This window comes from Pseudophryne corroboree, chromosome 6, assembly GCF_028390025.1.
Source record: "Pseudophryne corroboree isolate aPseCor3 chromosome 6, aPseCor3.hap2, whole genome shotgun sequence".
Lineage (NCBI taxonomy): Eukaryota > Metazoa > Chordata > Amphibia > Anura > Myobatrachidae > Pseudophryne > Pseudophryne corroboree.
This window is the reverse complement of record NC_086449.1, coordinates 509,485,139-509,509,268: the sequence shown is the minus strand read 5'-3', so window position 1 is coordinate 509,509,268 and position 24,130 is coordinate 509,485,139. Positions and strand designations below refer to the sequence as shown.

At 49.4% G+C, this 24,130-nt stretch overlaps 1 protein-coding gene across 2 annotated transcripts in view; it reads left to right on the top strand.

Moving 5' to 3' along the window:
* LOC134932743 (uncharacterized) overlaps nucleotides 1-24,130 on the top strand; it is a 94,406-nt gene that overhangs the window by 30,695 nt on the left and 39,581 nt on the right. The gene's annotated exons all lie outside the window — the stretch shown is intronic.

Sequence of the window (24,130 nt, the reverse complement as noted above, 5' to 3'; positions counted from 1 at the left end):
TACCTTAAGAGAGAGCCACTTAAGGACTGCAGATTCAAGAGGCTCAAACGGAGACCCTTGCAACGCCTCGAGAACCACCGTCAAGTCCCAAGGAGCCACCGGCGGGACATAGGGTGTGTTGCGGATTCAACCTCCTTGAGTGAACATATGCACATCAGGTAAGGTCGCAATTTTTCTCTGAAACCAAACCGACAAGGCAGAAATATGAACCTTGATGGAGGCCAGACGAAGGCCCAAGTCCAGGCCTTGTTGTAGAAAGGCCAAAAGTTTGGCCGTACTAAACTTGTAAGCGTCATGATTGTTTGATGGGCACCAAGAAAAGTAAGAATTCCAGATCCTATGATAAATCCGAGCAGAAGCTGGTTTCCGGGCCTTCAACATGGTTTGAATGACCGCCTCAGAAAATCCTTTGGCCCTTAGGACGGAAGCTTCAAGAGCCACGCCGTCAAAGCCAATCGGCTAAATCCTGATATACACAGGGGCCCTGAACGAGGAGATCTGGGCACTGCGGAAGTGGAAGGGGACGCTCTATCGAGAGACCATGAAGGTCTGAGAACCAATGCCGTCTGGGCCACGCTGGAGCGATCAGAAGTAGGATTCCTGCTTCTTGCTTGAACTTCCTTTTCTCATACGTCCTTGAGGATGCTGGGGTCACATTAGAACCATGGGGTATAGACGGGATCTGCAGGAGACATGGGCACTTTAAGACTTTGAAAGGGTGTGAACTGGCTCCTCCCTCTATGCCCCTCCTCTAGACTCCAGTTTTAGAATTGTGCCCAGGCAGACTGGATGCACTCTAGGGGAGCTCTACTGAGTTTCTCTGAAAAGACTTATGTTTGGTTTTTAATTTTTAGGGAGGACTGCTGGCAACAGTCTCCCTGCTTCGTGGGACTTAGGGGAGAGAAGTATGACCAACTTCTGGTGAGTTCAATGGCTCTGCTTCTGGCTGACAGGACACCATTAGCTGAGGGTGATGATCGCTGGGCGCTTCCGGATGCTCACTCCCGCAGCCTGCCGTCACCCCCTTACAGAGCCAGAAGACAGGTGAGTAGCAGAAGATCAAAAGACTTCTCCAGTGACGGCATTCTAAGGTACCGCACAGCGAGCGGAACGCTGCGCGCCATTCTCCCACACATACACAGGCAGTGCAGGGGGGGGGGGGGGGTCGCCCTGGGCAGCATAAATCCTCATTAATAGTTAACTGGCAAGAGGGGACAATAATGCCTGGGCACTGTCCTAAACCCCGCCAGTATAATTATTTGTTTAATTTGAGCGGGACAGAAGCGCGCCATTACAGGGGCGGAGCTTCTTCCTCACAGCTCACTGCTCGGCGCCATTTCCTCTCCACAAGGCTGCAGAGACGCTGGTCCTTCCTTACACTGCTGACAAGTATAAGGGTGCAAAAGGGGGGGGGGGGCGCAGTACATATTGGTGCAGTATATTGGCATTTAAAAGCGCTACAGGTCTGAGGCATTTTTTTAGTGTTTTCAGAGTTGTTAGTTTGGCGCTGGGTTGTGAGCTGGCAAATCCTCTCTGTGTCCCTCTGACAGACTTTACAGTGGGTCTGTCCCCTATAAGCCTGGTGTGTCTGTGGGTGTTTGGTACATGTGTGTCGACATGTCTGAGGCTGAGTGCTCTTCCCAGGAGGAGGCTGTATTAGGGACACAGACGACTGTGGGGGTGACCCTGTCGGCACCGCCGACTCCTGACTGGGTGAATGTCTTGAATGCGAATATGGCTCTTATCAGTAAGAGATTAGATAAGTCTGAGTCTCAGACCCAGGCGTGGAAAATTCTGTGGAGGATATGTTATTGCAAGTCCAGGACCCCTCGGGGTCGCAAAAACGTTCTTTTGCCCAGTTGATGCACACTGATACCGACACGGGCACTGATTCTAGTGTCGACTATAGTGATTCCAGATTAGATCCAAAATTGGCAAAGAGCATTCAGTAAATGATTGTGGCTATTAAAGATGTATTACATATCACTGAGGACCCTGCTGTTCCTGATAAATGGGTCTGTATGTATAAAGAAAAGAAACCGGAGGGTAAATCCTTTTCTCTGACGTCCTAGTGGATGCTGGGACTCCGTCAGGACCATGGGGATTAGCGGCTCCGCAGGAGACAGGGCACAAAAATAAAAGCTTTAGGACTAGGTGGTGTGCACTGGCTCCTCCCCCTATGACCCTCCTCCAAGCCTCAGTTAGGTTTTTGTGCCCGTCCGAGCAGGGTGCAATCTAGGTGGCTCTCCTAAAGAGCTGCTTAGAAAAAGTTATTAGGTTTTTTATTTTCAGTGAGTCCTGCTGGCAACAGGCTCACTGCAATGAGGGACTTAGGGGAGAAGAAGTGAACTCACCTGCGTGCAGGATGGATTGGCTTCTTAGGCTACTGGACACCATTAGCTCCAGAGGGATGGAACACAGGCCCAGCCATGGAGTCCGGTCCCGGAGCCGCGCCGCCGACCCCCTTGCAGATGCCGAAAAGTGAAGAGGTCCAGAAACCGGCGGCAGAAGACTTTTCAGTCTTCATGAGGTAGCGCACAGCACTGCAGCTGTGCGCCATTGTTGTCAGCACACTTCACACCAGCGGTCACTGAGGGTGCAGGGCGCTGGGGGGGGGGCGCCCTGGGCAGCAATGATAATACCTTGTTCTGGCTAAAAATACATCACATATAGCCCCTGGGGCTATATGAATGTATTTAACCCCTGCCAGGTCTCACAAACACCGGGAGAAGAGCCCGCCGAAATAGGGGGCGGGGCCTATCTCCTCAGCACACAGCGCCATTTTCCTGCACAGCTCCGCTGCGAGGAAGGCTCCCAGGACTCTCCCCTGCACTGCACTACAGAAACAGGGTAAAAAAACAGAGAGGGGGGGCACTTTTTTGGCGATATTGATATATTAAGCTGCTATAAAGGAAACAACACTTCTGTAGGGTTGTTCCTATATATTTATAGCGCTTGGGTGTGTGCTGGCAAACTCTCCCTCTGTCTCCCCAAAGGGCTAGTGGGGTCCTGTCTTCGATAAGAGCATTCCCTGTGTGTCTGCTGTGTGTCGGTACGTGTGTGTCGACATGTATGAGGACGATGTTGGTGTGGAGGCGGAGCAATTGCCGGTAATGGTGATGTCACCCCCTAGGGAGTCGACACCGGAATGGATGGCTTTGTTTATGGAATTACGTGATAATGTCAGCACGTTACAAAAATCAGTTGACGACATGAGACGGCCGGCAAACCAGTTAGTACCTGTCCAGGCGTCTCAGACACCGTCAGGGGCTGTAAAACGCCCTTTACCTCAGTCGGTCGACACAGACCCAGACACGGACACCGAATCTAGTGTCGACGGTGAAGAAACAAACGTATTTTCCAGTAGGGCCACACGTTATATGATCACGGCAATGAAGGAGGCTTTGCATATCTCTGATACTGCAAGTACCACAAAAAGGGGTATTATGTGGGGTCTGAAAAAACTACCTGTAGTTTTTCCTGAATCAGAGGAATTGAATGAAGTGTGTGATGAAGCGTGGGTTAACCCCGATAGAAAACTGCTAATTTCAAAGAAGTTATTGGCATTATATCCTTTCCCGCCAGAGGTTAGGGCGCGCTGGGAAACACCCCCTAGGGTGGATAAGGCACTCACACGCTTATCAAAACAAGTGGCGTTACCGTCTCCTGAAACGGCCGCCCTCAAGGATCCAGCTGATAGGAGGCTGGAAACTACCCTGAAAAGTATATACACTCATACTGGTGTTATACTGCGACCAGCCATCGCCTCTGCATGGATGTGCAGTGCTGGGGTGGTTTGGTCGGATTCCCTGACTGAAAATATTGATACCCTGGATAGGGACAGTATTTTATTGACTATAGAGCAATTAAAGGATGCTTTTCTTTATATGCGAGATGCTCAGAGGGATATTTGCACTCTGGCATCGAGAGTAAGTGCGATGTCCATATCTGCCAGAAGAAGTTTATGGACGCGACAGTGGTCAGGTGATGCGGATTCCAAACGGCATATGGAAGTATTGCCGTATAAAGGGTAGGAATTATTTGGGGTCGGTCTATCGGATTTGGTGGCCACGGCAACAGCCGGGAAATCCACCTTTTTACCTCAGGTCCCCTCCCAACAGAAAAAGACACCGTCTTTTCAGCCGCAGTCCTTTCGTTCCTATAAGAACAAGCGGGCAAAAGGACAGTCATATCTGCCCCGAGGCAAAGGAAAGGGTAAGAGAGTGCACCAAGCAGCTCCCTCCCAGGAGCAGAAGCCCTCCCCGGCTTCTGCAAAGCCCTCAGCATGACGTTGGGGCTTTACAAGCGGACTCAGGGGCGGTGGGGGGTCGACTCAAGAATTTCAGCGCACAGTGGGCTCACTCACAGGTGGACCCCTGGATCCTGCAGGTAGTATCTCAGGGTTACAGGTTGGAATTCGAGAAGTCTCCCCCTCGCCGGTTCCTAAAGTCTGCTCTGCCAACGTCTCCCTCAGACAGGGCGACGGTATTGGAAGCCATTCACAAGCTGTATTCTCAGCAGGTGATAGTCAAGGTACCCCTCCTACAACAGGGAAAGGGGTATTATTCCACACTATTTGTGGTACCGAAGCCGGACGGCTCGGTAAGACCTATTCTAAATCTGAAATCTTTGAACCTGTACATACAAAAATTCAAGTTCAAGATGGAGTCACTCAGAGCAGTGATAGCGAATCTGGAAGAAGGGGACTTTATGGTGTCCCTGGACATCAAGGATGCTTACCTGCATGTCCCAATTTGCCCTTCACATCAAGGGTACCTCAGGTTCGTGGTGCAAAACTGTCATTATCAGTTTCAGACGCTGCCGTTTGGATTGTCCACGGCACCTCGGGTCTTTACCAAGGTAATGGCCGAAATGATGTTTCTTCTGCGAAGAAAAGGCGTATTAATTATCCCTTACTTGGACGATCTCCTGATAAGGGCAAGGTCCAGAGAACAGCTGGGGGACGTAGTAGCACTAACCCAAGTAGTGCTGCAACAGCACGGGTGGATTCTGAATTTTCCAAAATCTCAATTGACCCCGACGACACGTCTGCTGTTCCTGGGAATGATTCTGGACACGGTTCAGAAAAAGGTGTTTCTTCCGGAGGAGAAAGCCAGGGAGTTATCCGAACTTGTCAGGAACCTCCTAAAACCAGGAAAAGTGTCTGTGCATCAATGCACAAGAGTCCTGGGAAAAATGGTGGCTTCTTACGAAGCGATTCCATTCGGCAGATTCCACGCACGAACTTTTCAGTGGGATCTGCTGGACAAATGGTCCGGATCGCATCTGCAGATGCATCAGCGGATAACTTTGTCTCCACGGACAAGGGTGTCTCTTCTGTGGTGGTTGCAGAGTGCTCATCTGTTAGAGGGCCGCAGATTCGGCATACAGGACTGGGTCCTGGTGACCACGGATGCCAGTCTGAGAGGCTGGGGAGCGGTCACACAGGGAAGAAACTTCCAGGGAGTGTGGTCAAGCCTGGAGATGTCTCTTCACATAAATATACTGGAGCTAAGAGCGATTTACAATGCTCTAAGCCTGGCAAAACCCCTGCTTCAGGGTCAGCCGGTGTTGATCCAGTAGGACAACATCACGGCAGTCGCCCACGTAAACAGACAGGGCGGCACAAGAAGCAGGAGGGCAATGGCAGAAGCTGCAAGGATTCTTCGCTGGGCGGAAGATCATGTGATAGCACTGTCAGCAGTGTTCATTCCGGGAGTGGACAACTGGGAAGCGGACTTCCTCAGCAGACACGATCTACACCCGGGAGAGTGGGGACTTCATCCAGAAGTCTTCCACATGATTGTGAACCGTTGGGAAAAACCAAAGGTGGATATAATGGCGTCCCGCCTCAACAAAAAACTGGACAGGTATTGCGCCAGGTCAAGAGACCCTCAGGCAATAGCTGTGGACGCTCTGGTAACACCGTGGGTGTTCCAGTCAGTGTATGTGTTTCCTCCTCTGCCTCTCATACCAAAAGTACTGAGAATTATACGGCAAAGGGGAGTAAGAACGATACTCGTGGCTCCGGATTGGCCAAGAAGAACTTGGTACCCGGAACTTCAGGAGATGCTCACGGAAGATCCGTGGCCTCTACCTCTAAGACGGGACCTGCTTCAGCAGGGACCGTGTCTATTCCAAGACTTACCGCGGCTGCGTTTGACGGCATGGCGGTTGAACGCCGAATTCTAAGGGAAAAAGGCATTCCGGAAGAGGTCATCCCTACCCTGGTAAAAGCCAGGAAGGAGGTGACTGCACAACATTATCACCGCATTTGGAGAAAATATGTTGCGTGGTGTGAGGCCAGGAAGGCCCCGACGGAGGAATTTCAACTGGGTCGATTCCTACATTTCCTGCAAACAGGATTGTCTATGGGCCTCAAATTAGGGTCCATTAAGGTTCAAATTTCGGCCCTGTCGATTTTCTTCCAGAAAGAATTGGCTTCAGTTCCTGAAGTCCAGACTTTTGTAAAAGGAGTACTACATATACAGCCCCCGGTTGTGCCCCCAGTGGCTCCGTGGGATCTTAATGTAGTTTTGGATTTTCTCAAATCCCATTGGTTTGAGCCACTCAAATCGGTGGATTTGAAATATCTTACATGGAAAGTAACCATGCTACTGGCCCTGGCTTCAGCCAGGAGAGTGTCAGAATTGGCGGCTTTATCGTATAAAAGCCCATATCTGATTTTCCATTCGGACAGGGCAGAACTGCGGACGCGTCCTCAGTTTCTGCCTAAGGTGGTTTCAGCGTTTCACCTGAACCAGCCTATTGTGGTGCCTGCGGCTACTAGCGATTTGGAGGATTCCAAGTTGCTGGACGTTGTCAGGGCATTGAAAATATATATTTCTCTTTCATCCATCTGGGGGACGCTGCGCCATTACTTGTGGGTTAGAGGTGTGTGGTAGTGGAGTTTGGCACAGAACTATTAAAACCTGACTCCTCCCCCCTCTAACCCCTCCCATCTCCTTCCTGCCTAGCCAGTACCTCAGTTTTTGTTTTGTGCCTGTGGAGTACAGACACAGATTTTTTTCTCTCTGAATATTTTAGTTAGGTATTTTCTTATTTTATTATTTAAGTGCCTAGTCCCTGTATACAGGTGACAGGTACTATTAGAGTGGGGTTAGATAAGTTCCCACTCTATAATCTGCCGCTGGAGGTCACCACACTTCGGTCACTGGGGCTGGATTCCTATTTCTAAGAAGTCGGCAGTGAGAAGGTACAGGATAGACACAATCTGTCTCTGACAGTATTGGTCTATCCTTCCTATATCCTTCCTATATCTTTATATATTTATTATGTTCCCCCTATCTCCCCCCCCCCCCCTCCCCCCACCCCCACCCCAGCTCTCTCTCGGGAGGTGAACGGAGGAGCGCATTACCAAGGATTTATTTATTCCTACTAAGGTTGTTGGCGGAGTAGCCCGGGAGAGTGGTGAGTCACTCCCTGGGAGATATGTGGATAGATGCTGCCGAACAGAGCCGCTGTGAGTAGCGGCGCGCGGGAGCCACTAGCAATCAGATGGCGGCGCACGGGAGTCACTGCTTGAGCAGGGCCGCTGTAAGTAGCGACACCCGGTGGCCGCTGTAAGTAGCGACACCCGGTAGCTGCTGCCGAACAGAGTCACTGTATGTAGCGGTGTACGGGAGCCGCTACCCGAACAGGGGGACGCGGCGGGAACTGTAAACTTCCGGTTATAGCGCGCCTACGCTGAGCTACCCGGCGCGCACTTGCTTCAGAGAAGGGACGGATTCCCGCCCTGCACTACCTGACACACACTCCCGTACAGCGTTTACAAAGCTCCGGCCGCCATCTTCTCCAGGCAGTATGGGGGACGCGGTGAGACACACAGCACTGAGCTTGGACACCTTTTAAGTAATACTCACCCTGTTTATTCAGTGGAGGTCACCTAACAACAAGTATACTTTGGGGGCATTATGTATTCTATACTTTAATGAGTGAACAGAATTTGTCTCAATATAAATTACACAGTATGCTTCACAGTGCTGACCACTACTCTACTGAGTTTATAGTACATTGGTAGTGCATTTGTTTTTAAAAAATTTCATTATGAACATAAGGTGGTCTGTGATGTCATAGTGGTTTCAGTCTCCACCTGTAATGCGTGCATCCCGTGTTCGAATCCTGGCGAGACCAGAATTTTCCAGAAGGGGGAAGACACCCTAGGGGTTTTTAAATTGCCTACTTGCAATGTGAGTCAAGGCTCGCTAAGGGTAGGGCGGACGCGGGTACCCTATATCCTTTATGCTCTGGTGCATCGGTGGTGGACCAACAGGAAGGTTCTGCGGACCTGTCTCTGCCTCCGTGGGCTCAAAATATGGGCAGATGTCTTGCTAATTTAACTCAATCCCTAAACAAGTTTGTAAACTTGCCGACAGTTTTCCTACTACAACACGGTCACAACCGTTGCCCGCTATAACTTTATGGGGGAGGAGTTAGAGTCAGTCCCATTGGAGAATGGGGACATAGACCCAGAGTGGGACAAAGTTTCGGTCTAAAAAAATTATTGTGTTATTAGCTCAAGTGTTAGATTGCTGTTAGACACCATCCGGCAGACTCTTAATAACAGGGATATTTTAAAGGAGGCCTGACTTAAACCGGATTATCGTTCCAAGTCCCTAAGAAATTAAAATTTCTATATCCTTTTACAGAAAACAGCCCAAAGGTAGGCACACTCATTTCACTTTTAGCAGGAGCTACGGCTATTCCTTCGGTACAGTCGGTGACATGGAAAGATCCTACAGATAGGATGATTGAAGCAATGCCTAGATCTGTTTTCTTTATCACGATTCTAGCTGGCGCTTGGGTCCTCAGGGCCGCGGATGACGGACTAGCACAGGTCATATCTGGAATGCAATCTGACGATCCATCGGAAGCCATTCAATTAGCAGGACAGATTTCAGAGACTCTTATTTATGTGGGTGAGGCCTTGATTGATTCTGCTACACTACACTCCCGTATTTCTGCCTTGACCGTGACAGCAAGACGGTCTCTTTGACTTCGGGGTTGGAATGCCGATTTTGACTCCAACAGACCTTGGTGGCGGTACCCTTTGAAGGTGAGTTCTCTTTGGGTCGGAATAAAAGAAGATTATTTCAGCTACTACAGGAGGGCAGGAGCCCTTTCTTCCGGCTGTTCCTTCCGAAACCAAATACAAGGGTTTGTTCCTTTCATGTACAGGACAGAGGTAGTTCCATTCCTTTCGTGCTGTCTCCACATATCCACGAAAACAGTTTCAGAGGTAGAAGTAAACCTACCGACAAACCTACTGCATAACGCCGGAGGGAGCAGTGACGGTCGGGACTCTGTTACTACAGTTCAAAGAAGTGCGACTCCTGTCGAAACCAAATAGGTAGGTGACGGAGGTCATATCCAGAGGATATACGTTAGATCTCGAGGAACCAGTCCCGTATCGTGTGTTCTTCACTTCTCTTCCAAACGGTCCCTCCAGCCGTCGAGTTCTTCGTCATGCAACAGCCACTCATCTACGAAATTAAGAAAATTTTTCTAGTTCCCGCTCATTAGAGAGGTTGGGGATTTTACCCGTGGACAAAGTGGACGGTTCGTTTCAACCCAAAAGCTCAAAATGGACTACATCCCCTCGATTATCATCGCCATGGAAACAGGGGAATATTTGGTTGCATTAGACATACTGTAAGACGCATATCTGCTTGTTCCTATTTGTACGGATCATAAAGCTCTTAGAGTCACCGTCAGCCTTGACATTTCAGTTTCAGGCTCTTCCCTTTGGCCTAGCCACGGCTCCTCGGGTATTCACAAAGATCATAGACCATGCGGTTGCAGTTTTGCAGCGTCAGGGAGTCAACATTACTCTGTATTTGGATGATCTGTTGATCAGGGCACCGTCAGAGTTGATTCTTCACCAGACCTTGCGTCTCACAATAGAGACCCTACAGTTATTTGGATCAATAATAGATTGTCCAAAGTCGTCTTGGCTTCATTCCCAGAAGATAATGTTTCTGGAACTCTTATTCGATACCAACAACAGAAAGTGTTCTCCCTCATTCAGGACATACAGTCCAGAATTTGAGCACTGCTGCATTTCCAGGATGGTGGCAACCTTCGCGGCAGTTCCATATGCCAAGTTTCATGCTCGACTCCTTCAGGCTCAGATTCTCAACTGTTGGACTCGGACAGGGCCTCATCTCAACTTACAGCTGTTCCGCTTGTCTGTACAGACTCGTCAGTCACTTCGCTGGTGGCTTCACAGCTCCAATTTGACCAGAGCTCGAGGCCAGTCAAAGAGTCAGAGTTGCAGATCAACATCTTGGAGTTGAGGACGATTCGGTAGGCACTACTCCGGATTCAAACCAGAGTACAGGGTCATCAAGTGCGGATTCGGTCCAACACCACCACGGCGGTTGCTTACATAAACAAGATTTTCATATGGTCGGAACATTGGGTTCCGACCAGATCCGAGATTCACATGCCAGGAATCGAGACCTGAAAAGCGGATTTCTTAAGCCGTCACACGGTGCATCCAGGAGAGTGGGAACTTCACCGGGTGGTGTTCTGACTCTAGTAGCTGGTCGGGGATACCCGATGTAGTACTCGGGTCCCTCTAGAAATTCTAATCGATGCACTGATGGCGCTGTGGCACTTTCAGCTGGGTTAGGTGCCAACATTTCCACTAACTCCAAGTCTGCTTCAACGCATTCGGAGAGAAGATCTTCCAATCATTCTGGTGGCCCAGATTGGCCAGGCTGACAGTGGTACGCTCTTCTGCGCACTATGGTCATCAGGGAACCATTCCGACCCCCTCCGCATCCACATCTTAGGATTCAAGGACCATCTCACTACCCAGGTTGAATCGGCTGGTTTTCAAGTAAAAAAAAAAAAAAAAAAAAAAAAAAAGTTTTATTCTCGTCCTGTTGTGTAAATTATGATTCAGACTAGCAGGCCGGTGGCTTCTGAGATTTACCACAGAGTGTGGCGTATTTACGTTGCTTGGTGTAAAAAGCGTGGTTTAACACCGGATTTGTTTAGAGTTCCTCGTCTGTTATTCTTCCTTCCGGAGGGTCTCAATAAGGGTCTGAGACTTTCTTCACAAATGGGTCAGGTTTCTGCCTTGACGGTTCTTTTTTCTAAAGAGACTGGTTATCATTCCAGAGGTTCTGACGTTCCTTCAGGGATTTCTGCGGATTTAGCTACCTTTTTGTTCCTCCGGTTCTTCCCTGGGACTTTACCTTAGTCCTTACGTCTCTTCAAAAATCTCCATTGACCCTTTGGAATCTGTAGAATTGCGGTGTCTAACGTTCCTCTATTGTTTTCCTATAGAAAATTGCCTCAGCAAAATGAGTATCTGTATTGGCAGCTATTTTCTTGCAGTCCACCCTTGTTGGTGTTTCATGATAATCGGGGGGTTCTGCGAACAAAACATTCCTTCTGAAAGTTGTGTCAGCATTTCATCTAAATCAGGACATTGTCCTTCCAGCGTTACTCTTTCCCCTTCCACGGAGGATTCCCAGTTGATTTTTTAGATGAGCTTAGGACCTTATGGTTTTCTTTATCTCGTGCGGATTATATCCATCGTACGGATGCTTTGTTGGTTTTTAATTGATGCGTCCAAACGAGATTGTCCGGCTTCCAAGTACATAGTGGCTCGTTGGGTACCTTCGACCATATCAGTCTTCTGCCGTTTCAGTTCCTGAGTCAATCCGAGCTCCTTCACCTCGAGCTGTTGGAGTTTCTTGGGCTGTTCGCGGGGGTGCGCCTATTGAGCAGCTGTGTCGGATGGCGACATGGTCATCTGTGCATTAGTTTAATAAATTTTACAGTTTTCATACTTTCAGTTTGTAGACTGCCTTTGTTGGGCGTCACATTTTGCGGACGGCTATGCCGTCTCCGTCTCCCTCCTCTTATTGGCTTGCTTTGGGAAATCCCACAAGTAATGGCGCAGCGTCCCCCAGATGGATGAAAGAGAAATAGGGATTTTTGTTTACTTACCGTAAAATCTCTTTCTCTGATTCCATCTGGGGGACGCTGCGATCCCTCCCAGATGTTTGTCTGGTTTAACCAGTAAATTTTTGTTGGTCTATCTTGTCTGGTTTAACCAGAAAATTTTTGTTGGTCTATCTCCTTTGGCTTGGCTAAACGTTAACTGAGGTACTGGCTAGGCAGGAAGGAGATGGGAGGGGTTAGAGGGGGGAGGAGTCAGGTTTTAATAGTTCTGTGCCAAACTCCACTACCACACACCTCTAACCCACAAGTAATGGCGCAGCGTCCCCCAGATGGAATCAGAGAAAGAGATTTTACGGTAAGTAAACAAAAATCCCTATTTCAAGGACGGCTGGAGTCAGAAAATCTGACTCGCTGTTTATACTGTATGCACCCAACAAGCTGGGTGCTCCTGCTTCTAAGCAGACGATTGCTCGTTGGATTTGTAGCACAATTCAACTTGCACATTCTGTGGCAGGCCTGCCACAGCCTAAATCTGTCAAGGCCCATTCCACAAGGAAGGTGGGCTCATCTTGGGCGGCTGCCCGAGGGGTCTCGGCATTACAACTCTGCCGAGCAGCTACGTGGTCGGGGGAGAACACGTTTGTAAAATTCTACAAATTTGATACCCTGGCTAAAGAGGACCTGGAGTTCTCTCATTCGGTGCTGCAGAGTCATCCGCACTCTCCCGCCCGTTTGGGAGCTTTGGTATAATCCCCATGGTCCTGACGGAGTCCCAGCATCCACTAGGACGTCAGAGAAAATAAGATTTTACTTACCGATAAATCTATTTCTCGTAGTCCGTAGTGGATGCTGGGCGCCCATCCCAAGTGCGGATTGTCTGCAATACTTGTACATAGTTATTGTTACAAAAAAATCGGGTTGTTATTGTTGTGAGCCGTCTGTTCAGAGGCTCCTACGTTTGTCATACTGTTAACTGGGTTCAGATCACAAGTTGTACGGTGTGATTGGTGTGGCTGGTATGAGTCTTACCCGGGATTCAAAATCCTTCCTTATTGTGTACGCTCGTCCGGGCACAGTATCCTAACTGAGGCTTGGAGGAGGGTCATAGGGGGAGGAGCCAGTGCACACCACCTAGTCCTAAAGCTTTTATTTTTGTGCCCTGTCTCCTGCGGAGCCGCTAATCCCCATGGTCCTGACGGAGTCCCAGCATCCACTACGGACTACGAGAAATAGATTTATCGGTAAGTAAAATCTTATTTTCTCTTAGTCCGTAGAGGATGCTGGACACCCGTCCCGGTGCGTACTGTATCTGCAGTTATTAGTTGTGGTTACACACATGTTGTGTTACGTTTATTGTCAGCATGTTGCTGCAATTGTTCATGCCGTTGGCTTGTGTTCTGCCGTTGGCATGCTTGAGGTGTGAGCTGGTATGAATCTCACCTTAGTTTAACAATAAATCCTTTCCTCGAAATGTCCGTCTCCCTGGGCACAGTTCCTATAACTGGAGTCTGGAGGAGGGGCATAGAGGGAGGAGCCAGTTCACACCCTTTCTTAAAGTGCCCATGTCTCCTGCGGATCCCGTCTATACCCCATGGTTCTAATGTGACCCCAGCATCCTCTACGGACTAATACAAAAGGATTTACCGGTAGGTATTAAAATCCTATTATTACTCTGGGGAGTGACACTGGAGGGAACACGTATGGCAGCCGAAAGTTCCATGGAATTGCCAGTGCGTCCAGAAACGCTGCTTGAGGATCCCTTGTCCTTGCTCTGAAGACCGGAACCTTGTGATTGTGTCGAGACGCCATCAGGTCCACATCTGGAAGGCCCCACTTGTCCACGAGGAGTTGAAACACTTCTGGATGGAAGCTCCACTCTCCGGCGTGTACGTCCTGACGACTGAGAAAATCTGCTTCCCAGTTTAGGACCCCCGGAATGAACACTGCCGATATGGCTGGCAGATGGTGTTCTGTCCACTAAAGAATCTGTGATACTTCCCTCATTGCCATACGGCTTCGAGTGCCACCTTGATGATTGATGTACGCCACCGTGGTGGTGTTGTCTGACTGTACTTGAACAGGTCTATTCTGTATTAAACGCTGGGCCAAGTTCAATGAGTTGAACACCGCCCGCAATTCGCAATTCGGTGGACCAAGGAGCAGAGACTCCTCCTTGGTCCACCGACCCTGAAGGGAGTGTTGCTCTAACACCGCGCCCCAACCCTTCAGACTGGCGTCCGTCGTCAGAAGGACCCAGTTGGAGATCCAGAAGGGACGACCCCTGCTCAATTGTTGGTCCTGAAGCCGCCAGCTCAGTGACAGACGGACCTCCGGAGACAATGAGATCATTTGAGACCTGATCCGGTGAGGCAGGCCATCCCACTTGGCAAGAATCAGCCTCTGGAGAGGGCTGGAATGGAATTGAGCGTATTCCACCATGTCGAAAGCCGACACCATGAGACCTAGCACTTGCAATGCCGAATGTATTGACACTTGCGGACGAGATAGGAAGCATCGAATCCTGTCCTGAAGCTTCAGGACCTTCTCCTGAGACAAGAACAACCGCTGGTTGTGAGTGTCCAACAACGCTCCCAGGTGCACCATGCTCTGAGCAGGGACCAGGGAAGATTTCTTCCAGTTGATGAGCCACCCATGGGCTTGCAGAGACTGGATAGTCAGATCCAGATGACGTAGGAGAATCTCTGGGGAATTTGCAAGGATCAACAAGTCGTCCAAGTACGGTAGGATCCTGACCCCTTGACGGCAGAGTACAGCCATTACCGCCATGACCTTGGTGAAGACTCGCGGAGCCGTGGTGAAACCAAAAGGTAACGCCCGAAACTGGTAATGGAGGTTGCCAACCGCAAACCAAAAGGTACTGCTGATGCGACACTACAATGGGAATATGCAAGTAAGCATCCTGTACGTCCAGTGAGACCATATAGTCCCCAGACTCCAAGGCCAGAACAATAGAACGAAACTTGGAGACCTTCACAAATTTGTACAAGAACTTGAGATTGAGAAGGGGCCGAGAAGACCTGTTTGGTTTCGGGACTAGGAACAGCGATGAATAGTACCCCTTGCCTCTCTGAGCCAGAGGCACCTGTACTACCACTCCTGTGTCCAGGAGGGACTGTACCACCGAATGAAGAGTCTTTGCCTTCACCTGATCTGAAGGGATGTCTGTCAGGCAAAATCGATGAGGGGGACGATTTTTGAAGGATACAGCGTAACCTTGAGTGATGACTTCCCGTACCCAGGCATCAGAAGTGGTCTTCAACCATTACTGGGTAAACCCTAGAAGTCTGCCCCCCACTCTGGGATCCCCCAGAGGGAGGCCCGCCCCATCATGTAGCAGGCTTGTCAGTTTTGGAAGCAGGCTGACGGGCAGCCCAGGCCAGTTTGGGTTTGGGCTTACTGGGTTTGGAGGTGCGAACCTGTTTTGGGTATGCCTGACCTTTTGCTTTCCCTGAAGGACGAAAGGAGCGAAAGGAAGTACTCTTAGCCTTCGGCACTGAAGGAGCAGTACTAGGAAGACATGCTGTTCTAGCAGACGCTAAGTCAGCCACTATCTTGTTGAGGTCTTCTACGAAAAGAATGTCTCCTTTTGAAGGGGAGTACCTCCAGGGTTTTCTTAGAGTCCATGTCCACAGACCAGGCCCGTAACCAGAGAATTCGGCGAGCCAAAACGGACGTAGTAGAAGCCTTTTCCGCCAGAATACCGGCATCAGAAGCCGCCTCTTTAATGTAATGAGACGCTGTAACAATATACGACAGGCATTGTCTAGCATGATCAGACGCATTGGAAGGCAACTCCGCCTCCAGCTCCTGAGCCCACGCTTCCACAGCTTCTGCAGCCCATGTTGCTGCAATAGTGGGCCTTTGCACCGCACCGTTTAGGGTGTAGATTGCCTTCAAACAACCCTCCAGACGTTTGTCCGTCAGGCTCTCTCAAGGACGTGACGATAGTTACAGGCAGAGCTGAGGATACTACCAGCCGCGCCACTTGTGAATCCACTGGCGGGGGTGTTTCCCAATTATTACTAAGCTCCGCAGCGAGGGGGTATAGAGCCAGCATCTTCTTGTGAGGCATGAACTTCTTTCCTGGATTTTCCCAGGACTCCTGACGTATGTCAACTAAATGTTCAGAGTGAGGTAAAACTTGTTTAACCACCTTCTGACGTTTAAACCTGTCTGGTTTCTTAGGGGCAGTGTCAGGCTCCGGTTCATCATCAACCTGAAGAATGAGCCTGATTGCCTCTAACAAGTCAGGAACATCCACCACTTCCCCATCAGAAGCATCAGGATCCGAATCTGTGGGGTCCGTATAAGCGCCATCCTCATCAGACAAGGTGTCTGGAACGTTGGTGGATTGTGAGGAAGTAATTGCCCGCTTAGAGGACCCCTTGGTCTTAGGCGGGCGAGGGTTAGACTTTTGAGCAGTCAGTGATTGGTTCAATTGCTGTAACTGATTGGACAGTTGATCTGCCCATGGTGGGTTAACCGCAGGGACCATAAGCGGTTATACTGGCACAGGAGGTCCCATAGGGGGTGTTAGTCTAGTTACCAGCGTATTCAATAGCGTGGAGAAGGTAGCCCAAGGTGGGTCATTTTGCACCCCTGTTGCTACAGTCCCACTGGGGGGCAAGGAACCCCCAGAGCCTGAACCCTCAGCTGCTGTGTTATCCTCAAATGTGTCTGCAGCGTCAACATCATGCATTGTGGGATCAGCCCCAGCTCCGTTGCCATTTGTAGCTGACATAATCAAAAGCTCAATGCAAGGCAACACAGTACAATATCAGCAGCACAATACCTGACAAGAACCCCCTGTGTAGTGTATTAGCACAAACAGGGAATGCAAGAGGTATATGGTGACTAAAATCACAGAGAAAAATACACACTGAGGGGTATATTTACTAAGATTCGTAATTTCCGAAAATAGGTCAAAGTTCAATCACGAATGACATCGAGAGTGTAAAACTGCAACTTTTTGAATTTATTACGATGGATTTACTAAGCTGTCGTATTCGTGTTTTTCTTTTCTTCCGATGTCGATGTCATTCGTTTTTTTTTTCCTAATTTTACGGCAGTGATTAGCAAAACACTGCCGTTTTTTTTTACAATCAATCTCGGCCGGATCTGTGTGATCCGTGCTGGGGTTCTTTTTATTTTTTATTTTTAATTAAACAATGTAAAATCCCCCCAAAAAATGCGTGGGGTCCCCCCTCCTAAGCATAACCAGCCTCGGGCTCTTTGAGCCGATCCTGGTTGCAGAAATATGGGAAAAAAATGACAGGGGTTCCCCCATATTTAAGCAACCAGCATCGGGCTCTGCGCCTGGTCCTGGTCCCAAAAATACGGGGGACAAAAAGAGTAGGGGTCCCCCGTATTTTTAAAACCAGCACCGGGCTCCACTAGCTGGACAGATAATGCCACAGCCGGGGGTCACTTTTATATAGTGCCCTGCGGCCGTGGCATCAAAAATCCAACTAGTCACCCCTGGCCGGGGTACCATGGGGGAGTGGGGACCCCTTCAATCAAGGGGTCCCCCCCCCCCAGCCACCCAAGGGCCAGGGGTGAAGCCCGAGGCTGTCCCCCCCCATCCAATGGGCTGCGGATGGGGGGGCTGATAGCCTTTGTTGTAAAATAAAAGATATTGTTTTTAGTAGCAGTACTACAAGTCCCAGCAAGCCTCCCCCGCATGCTGGTACTTGGAGAACCACAAGTACCAGCATGCGGCGGAAAAACGGGCCCGCTGGTACCTGTAGTACTACCACTAAAAAAATACCCAAAAAAACACAAGACACACACACCGTGAAAGTATAATTTTATTACATACATACACACATACATACATACTTACCTTATGTTCCCACGCAGGTCGGTCCTCTTCTCCAGTAGAATCCAAGGGGTACCTGTTGAATAAATTCTACTCACGAGATCCAGGGGTCCAGGCTCCTCGGCAAATCCAGGGATAATCCACGTACTTGAATAAAACAAAAAAACGGTTGCCCGACCACGAACTGAAAGGTGACCCATGTTTGCACATGGGTCACCTTCCCACGAATGCCAGAAACCCACTTTGCCTTCTGGCTAAGTGGGTTTCTTCAGCCAATCAGGGAGTGCCACGTTGTAGCACTCTCCTGATCAGCTGTGTGCTGCTGTCCTCACTGACAGGCAGCACGCGGCAGTGTTACAATGTTGCGCCTATGCGCTACATTGTAACCAATGGTGGGAACTTTCTGCTCAGCGGTGACGTCACTTTAGGTCAACCGCAGGGCAGAAAGTTCCCACCATTGGTTACAATGTAGCGCATAGGCGCTACATTGTAACACTGCCGTGTGCTGCCTGTCAGTGAGGACAAGAGCACACAGCCGATCAGGAGGGTGCTACAACGTGGCACTCCCTGATTGGCTGAAGAAACCCACTTAGCCAGAAGGCAAAGTGGGTTTCTGGCATTCGTGGGAAGGTGACCCATGTGCAAACATGGGTCACCTTTCAGTTCGTGGTCGGGCAACCGTTTTTTTGTTTTATTCAAGTACGTGGATTATCCCTGGATTTGCCGAGGAGCCTGGACCCCTGGATCTCGTGAGTAGAATTTATTCAACAGGTACCCCTTGGATTCTACTGGAGAAGAGGACCGACCTGCGTGGGAACATAAGGTAAGTATGTATGTATGTGTGTATGTATGTAATAAAATTATACTTTCACGGTGTGTGTGTCTTGTGTTTTTTTGGGTATTTTTTTAGTGGTAGTACTACAGGTACCAGCGGGCCCGTTTTTCCGCCGCATGCTGGTACTTGTGGTTCTCCAAGTACCAGCATGCGGGGGAGGCTTGCTGGGACTTGTAGTACTGCTACTAAAAACAATATCTTTTATTTTACAACAAAGGCTATCAGCCCTCCCATCCGCAGCCCATTGGATGGGGGGGGACAGCCTCGGGCTTCACCCCTGGCCCTTGGGTGGCTGGGGGGGGGGGACCCCTTGATTGAAGGGGTTCCCACTCCCCCAGGGTACCCCGGCCAGGGGTGACTAGTTGGATTTTTGATGCCACGGCCGCAGGGCGCTGTATAAAAGTGACCCCCGGCTGTGGCATTATCTGTCCAGCTAGTGGAGCCCGGTGCTGGTTTTAAAAATACGGGGGACCCCTACTCTTTTTTTCCCCCGTATTTTTGGGACCAGGACCAGGCGCAGAGCCCGATGCTGGTTGCTTAAATATGGGGGAACCCCTGTCATTTTTTTCACCATATTTCTGCAACCAGGATCGGCTCAAAGAGCCCGAGGCTGGTTATGCTTAGGAGGGGGGACCCCACGCAATTTTTTTTGAAAAAATAAGCACTTTCCCACCCCTTCCCACTGATATACATGCACGGATCTCATGGATCCGTGCATGCCTATCCAATCACGAATAAAAAAAAAAGGTCTGTTTTTTTTTAGCACTTTTTTACGAGTTGTAATTTTTCACGGCAGTGTTTGTTCTTTTTTGGCTTTGCACTTCTTAGTAAATGACCGAGATTCATACTTAAACAGCCGCGTTTTGACCGATGGTGTATTCATTCGTAATTTTTTACCTGAACTTGCAAAAAATTACGAATGCCCTCATCACTGCCGTGATTAGTGTTTAGTAAATTACCGAGATTAACCGAGATGACACTTTGAAGAAAAAACGGCATCTCGGTCAAAATCGGGAGCTTAGTAAATATACCCCTGAGTATATCCTGTGAACTGCCTATATTATGATAAACCTGACACACTTAGCCCCCTCAGGTTATAGAATATAGGGATAGCAATCTGAGTTAGATACACGAAATGGAGGTCACAGAGCAACTATATGCACACACACAGAGTCACAGTTTGTACAATGCAGAAATTATGACATGCAATAAAACTGCACTGGACTAGCAATACAGAGTAGTACTATGTATAGCTATACACTTAATAGATATAACAATGCACAGTAAAGACTGGATGTATATCACAGGGTACTTGTACTAAATAACCCTGACTAAATTCACTTTTTCTTAACTAACACTGTCAGCAGACATGTAGAATACTTAAGTGTCCTGTAAAGTGCACAGCGCTGACAGGCAGGTGGCTTTACAGAGGAGGATTTGGCCAAACAGCCCCAGGATCAGCTCTGCTTGCTATAATGGCGCCAAAACGCTGACAGGGAGTGAGGGAGAGAGAGAAATGCAGCTCCAGGGTGGGAACATTTACTCTAAATGGTGCCCTGGGGCTGGGGGAGGGAATACAGGTCAAAGCCTTATCCCCCTACTGGACTTCACCACCGGGTACTGGTGACTTAGTAAAACGGTTTTATGACAGAAAACCAACCTTTGCCCATGCCCTGGTGGTCTAGTGAGGTCCCTGTACTACCACAGTGTCCACGCCAGCACGCGCGGCCCGCCTCCCACCGGCAGCGCGGGATCGCAATTTACAGCCGGTCCCGTCGAGGGGACCCCTTACCTCCTCCCTAAGTGCGGCCACGCGATCCGGGAGAGCAGCGGTCGTGTGTGTGACTAACATTGAAGAAAACCGGAGCCTCCGCTGTAGGTACCCGGCAACCAGGGCGCGGGAGTGTACAGCGCCGCTGGGGGAGGTGATGGAGCTGCAGCAGGAGATGTCTGACTGACATCTAATACAGTCAGTGTCTCTGCTGCAGCCCTTGAAGTCTTCAATATTCTTTAAAAGCTTCTCTCAGGGCTGCTGGAGCAGCCCCCCTGTTAAGTGCCTGCTTACTGCATGGCACCAACTACAAAACTGAGCTCCTGTGCACGGAGGCGGGGTCATAGAGGAGGCAGCGCTAGGCATTCTGGGAACAGTCAAATCTTTGAGCCTGTTGGTGCCTCGGATCAAGATCCTTCTTTACACCCCAATGTCATTCCCTGTGGAGCCCAGTGTACCCGCAGCAGAAATGTCTGCTACTGTATAATTATAGCTATTGCTTTCTTTTAATAAATATATTGTTTTAACTTATTAATGAAATTAATGGTAGTTCAGGGAAAGTGGGGAGAGGATTGTGTACAGGACATAAATTCCTATGACTCAAGGATGATTTGGGTATAGATTTCAGAGTAAAATTTAGGTAGCCAACAATTCATAGTCTATAGGGGAAGTACAGGAGTGGTTGTACCGGTACCTCAGTTCCAGAGAGGCAGAGGCTATTAATTGACCCTGTTTCTGGTCCCAAAACTCAATGAGTCCATCCGCCCTATACTAAATCTTAAATCACTGAACAAGTTTGTAAGAGTGTCCAGGTTTCATATGGAAACGCTTCACTCCATTGTGCTGGCTATGGAACCCAGAGACTAGATGGTATCCCTGGATATACAGGATGCATATGTGCATATTCCTATTGCCATGTCGCATCAGCAGTTCCTGAGGTTTGCTAATGGCAATCTTCACTACCAATTCCAGGCTCTGCCATTTGGACTGGCTACGCTCCTCGGATCTTTACCAAGATCATAGCTGTGGTGACGGCCCATCTCCGTCGCCAGGGAGTCAGAATCCTGCCATATTTGGGCGACCTGTTGATTCTGGCAACAAATTACTCCTCAGTCATCTGCAACTGATTCTAACCTTCCTGCAAGCCCACGGGTGGCTTATCAATTGGAAGAAGTCTTCGCTGGTCCCAGCTCAGAGCATGGTGCACCTGGGGGGCACTTCCGGAAACGCACAGTCAGAGACTGTTTCTGTCTCCAGAAAAAGTCCTGACGCTTCAGGACAGGATACAATGCTTCCTTCGTCACCCCAGAGTGTCGATACACTCGGCGATGCAAGTACTTGGCCTGATGGTGTCGGCCTTCGACATGGTAGAGTACGCTCAATTTCATTCCCGCCCACTACAGAGATTAATCCTTTCCAAGTTAGACGGCCTACCTCATCGCATCAGATCTCACATGATTTCTTTGACTCCAGAGGTTCGTCTGTCACTGACCTGATGGCTCCAGGACCAGCAATACTGCTGATAACGGATGCCAGTCTGAGGGGATGGGGAGTGGTGTTGGAGCAACACTCTTTTTAGGGTCGCTGGACCAAGGAGGAACATCCTAGGGCAGTGTTCAATGCACTATCTCTCGCCCTGTCTCTAGTACATAACAGGTCTGTGTCAAAAATCCTTTGTTGGGCGTAACGCCATCTGCCAGCCATATTGTCAGTGTTCATTCCGGGTGTCCTGAAATGGGAAGCGGACTTCCTCAGTCGCCAGGACGTGCACGCCGGAGAGTGAATCTGCATCCAGAAGTCTTTCAACTCCTAGTGGACAGGTGGGGCCTACCGGACGTAGACCTCATGGAGTCTCGACAAAATCACAAGGTTCCGGTCTTCGGATCAAGGACCAGGGATCCTCAAGCAGCGTTCGTGGACGCACTGGCGGTTCCATGGAACGTTCAGCTGCCCTACGTGTTCCCTCCAGTGTCATTCCTGCCCAGGGTACTACGGAAGTTCAAACAAGAAGGAGAAATACTACTTCTAGTTGCTCCAGCGTGGCCCAGATGGCACTGGCTCTCAGACAGAGCACCCCTTCTACTTCCTCAGCACCCAAACCTCCTCGTACAGGGCCCTTGTCTATACGCAGACCTGGCCAGACTGGCTTTGACGGCGTGGCTCTTGAAGCATCACTTCTGAGGGCCAAAGGATTTCTGAGGCGGTTATCCAAACTATGTTGAAGGCCCACAAACTGGCCTCTGCCCGCATTTCTTACAGGGTCTGGAGTTCTTACTTAACCTGGTGTGCTGATAAGCATTATGATGCATAAAGATTCAAAACTTCCAGAAGTCTGGCTTTTCTACAACGAAGCCTGGATTTAGGCCTTCGTCTGGCCTCCCTCAAGGTTCATATATCTGCCTTGTCAGTATGGTTTCAGAGAAAATTGCGTCTATACCTGACGTTTGTACATTCACTCAGGGTGTCCTGCAGATTCAGCCTCCCTATGTCTCTCCTGTGGCTCTCTGGGATCTGGCTGTTGTGCTAAATGCCCTGCGAGAGTCTCCATTTGAACCTCTTGAATCGGTGGACCTTAAGTGGCTCACAGCCAAGGTCCTGTTCTTGCTGGCTGTTGCCTCTGCAAGAAGGGTAACGGACTTAGGCGCTTTGTCCTGTCGTCCACCTTTTTTAACCGTGACTGGGCAGTTCTACGAACTCGACCAGGTTATTTAGCTAAGGTGGTGTCATCTATTCACCTAAACCAAGAGATTGTGGTTCCGGCCTTTATCTCTTCGGATTTGTCTCCCAAAGAATGTTCTTTGGATGTGGTTAGGGCTCTCTGTATCTATGTGGAGAGGACTGCCTCTATCAGGAGGTCAGATGCCCTTTTTGTCCTGTTTGGTTTCCACAAACGTGGCTGGCCTGCGAATAAGCAAACCTTGGTCAAATGGATTAGAATGGTGACTGTACAAGCATATGCGCAGGCTGGACTCCCAGCTCCTGCTGCTATTAATGCCCATTCTACTCTGTATGTTGGATCTTCTTGGGCGGCCCGCCGTAGCGCGTCCACAGAACAATTGTTCAAGGCGGCTACGTGGTCCTCAGTGAACACGTTTCTTAGGTTCTATGCCTTTGATAGCTTAGCCTCCCAGGATGCTTCCTTTGGACGCCGGATTCTCATATCCGCTAAGGCACGTCCCCTCCCTTGAGGAACTGCTTTAGGACACCCCCGATGTTTTCCCTGTGGAAACCAATGTAACCTGCTGCAGAAAAGGAGAGTTATGGTAGACTTACCATTGTTAACTCTTTTTCTGCGAGGTACATTGGGGTCCACAGGGCGCCCCCCTTGACGCACCTAGCTTCTTTGGGTTTGTATGGCATTAGCCGCCGGTACCTTCTCCTGTCGTGAGAATGTGGTTCTATGTGACTAACATCTGCCTTATCTCTTGCCTGCTCCTGGATTGGACTGGTTAACAAAACTGAGCTCTCAGTTCCTGGAGGCGGGGTTATAGAGGAGGCCCCAATGCATCCTGGGACAGCCTAAAGCTTTAGCCTGTTGGTGCTTTTCTGGATCAAGAGCCACTCTACACCCGATGTTTTCCCTGTGGAACCCAATGTACCTCGCAGAAAGAGTGTTAACAATGGTAAGTCTACCATAACTCTCCTTTTTATTTATACAATGTAGTCACATGCCAATTCGCACCCCAAACCTGGGAATGGCGAGTATAGTTTTGCACACCAATCCTGGGAAAGGAGGGTGCAGTGG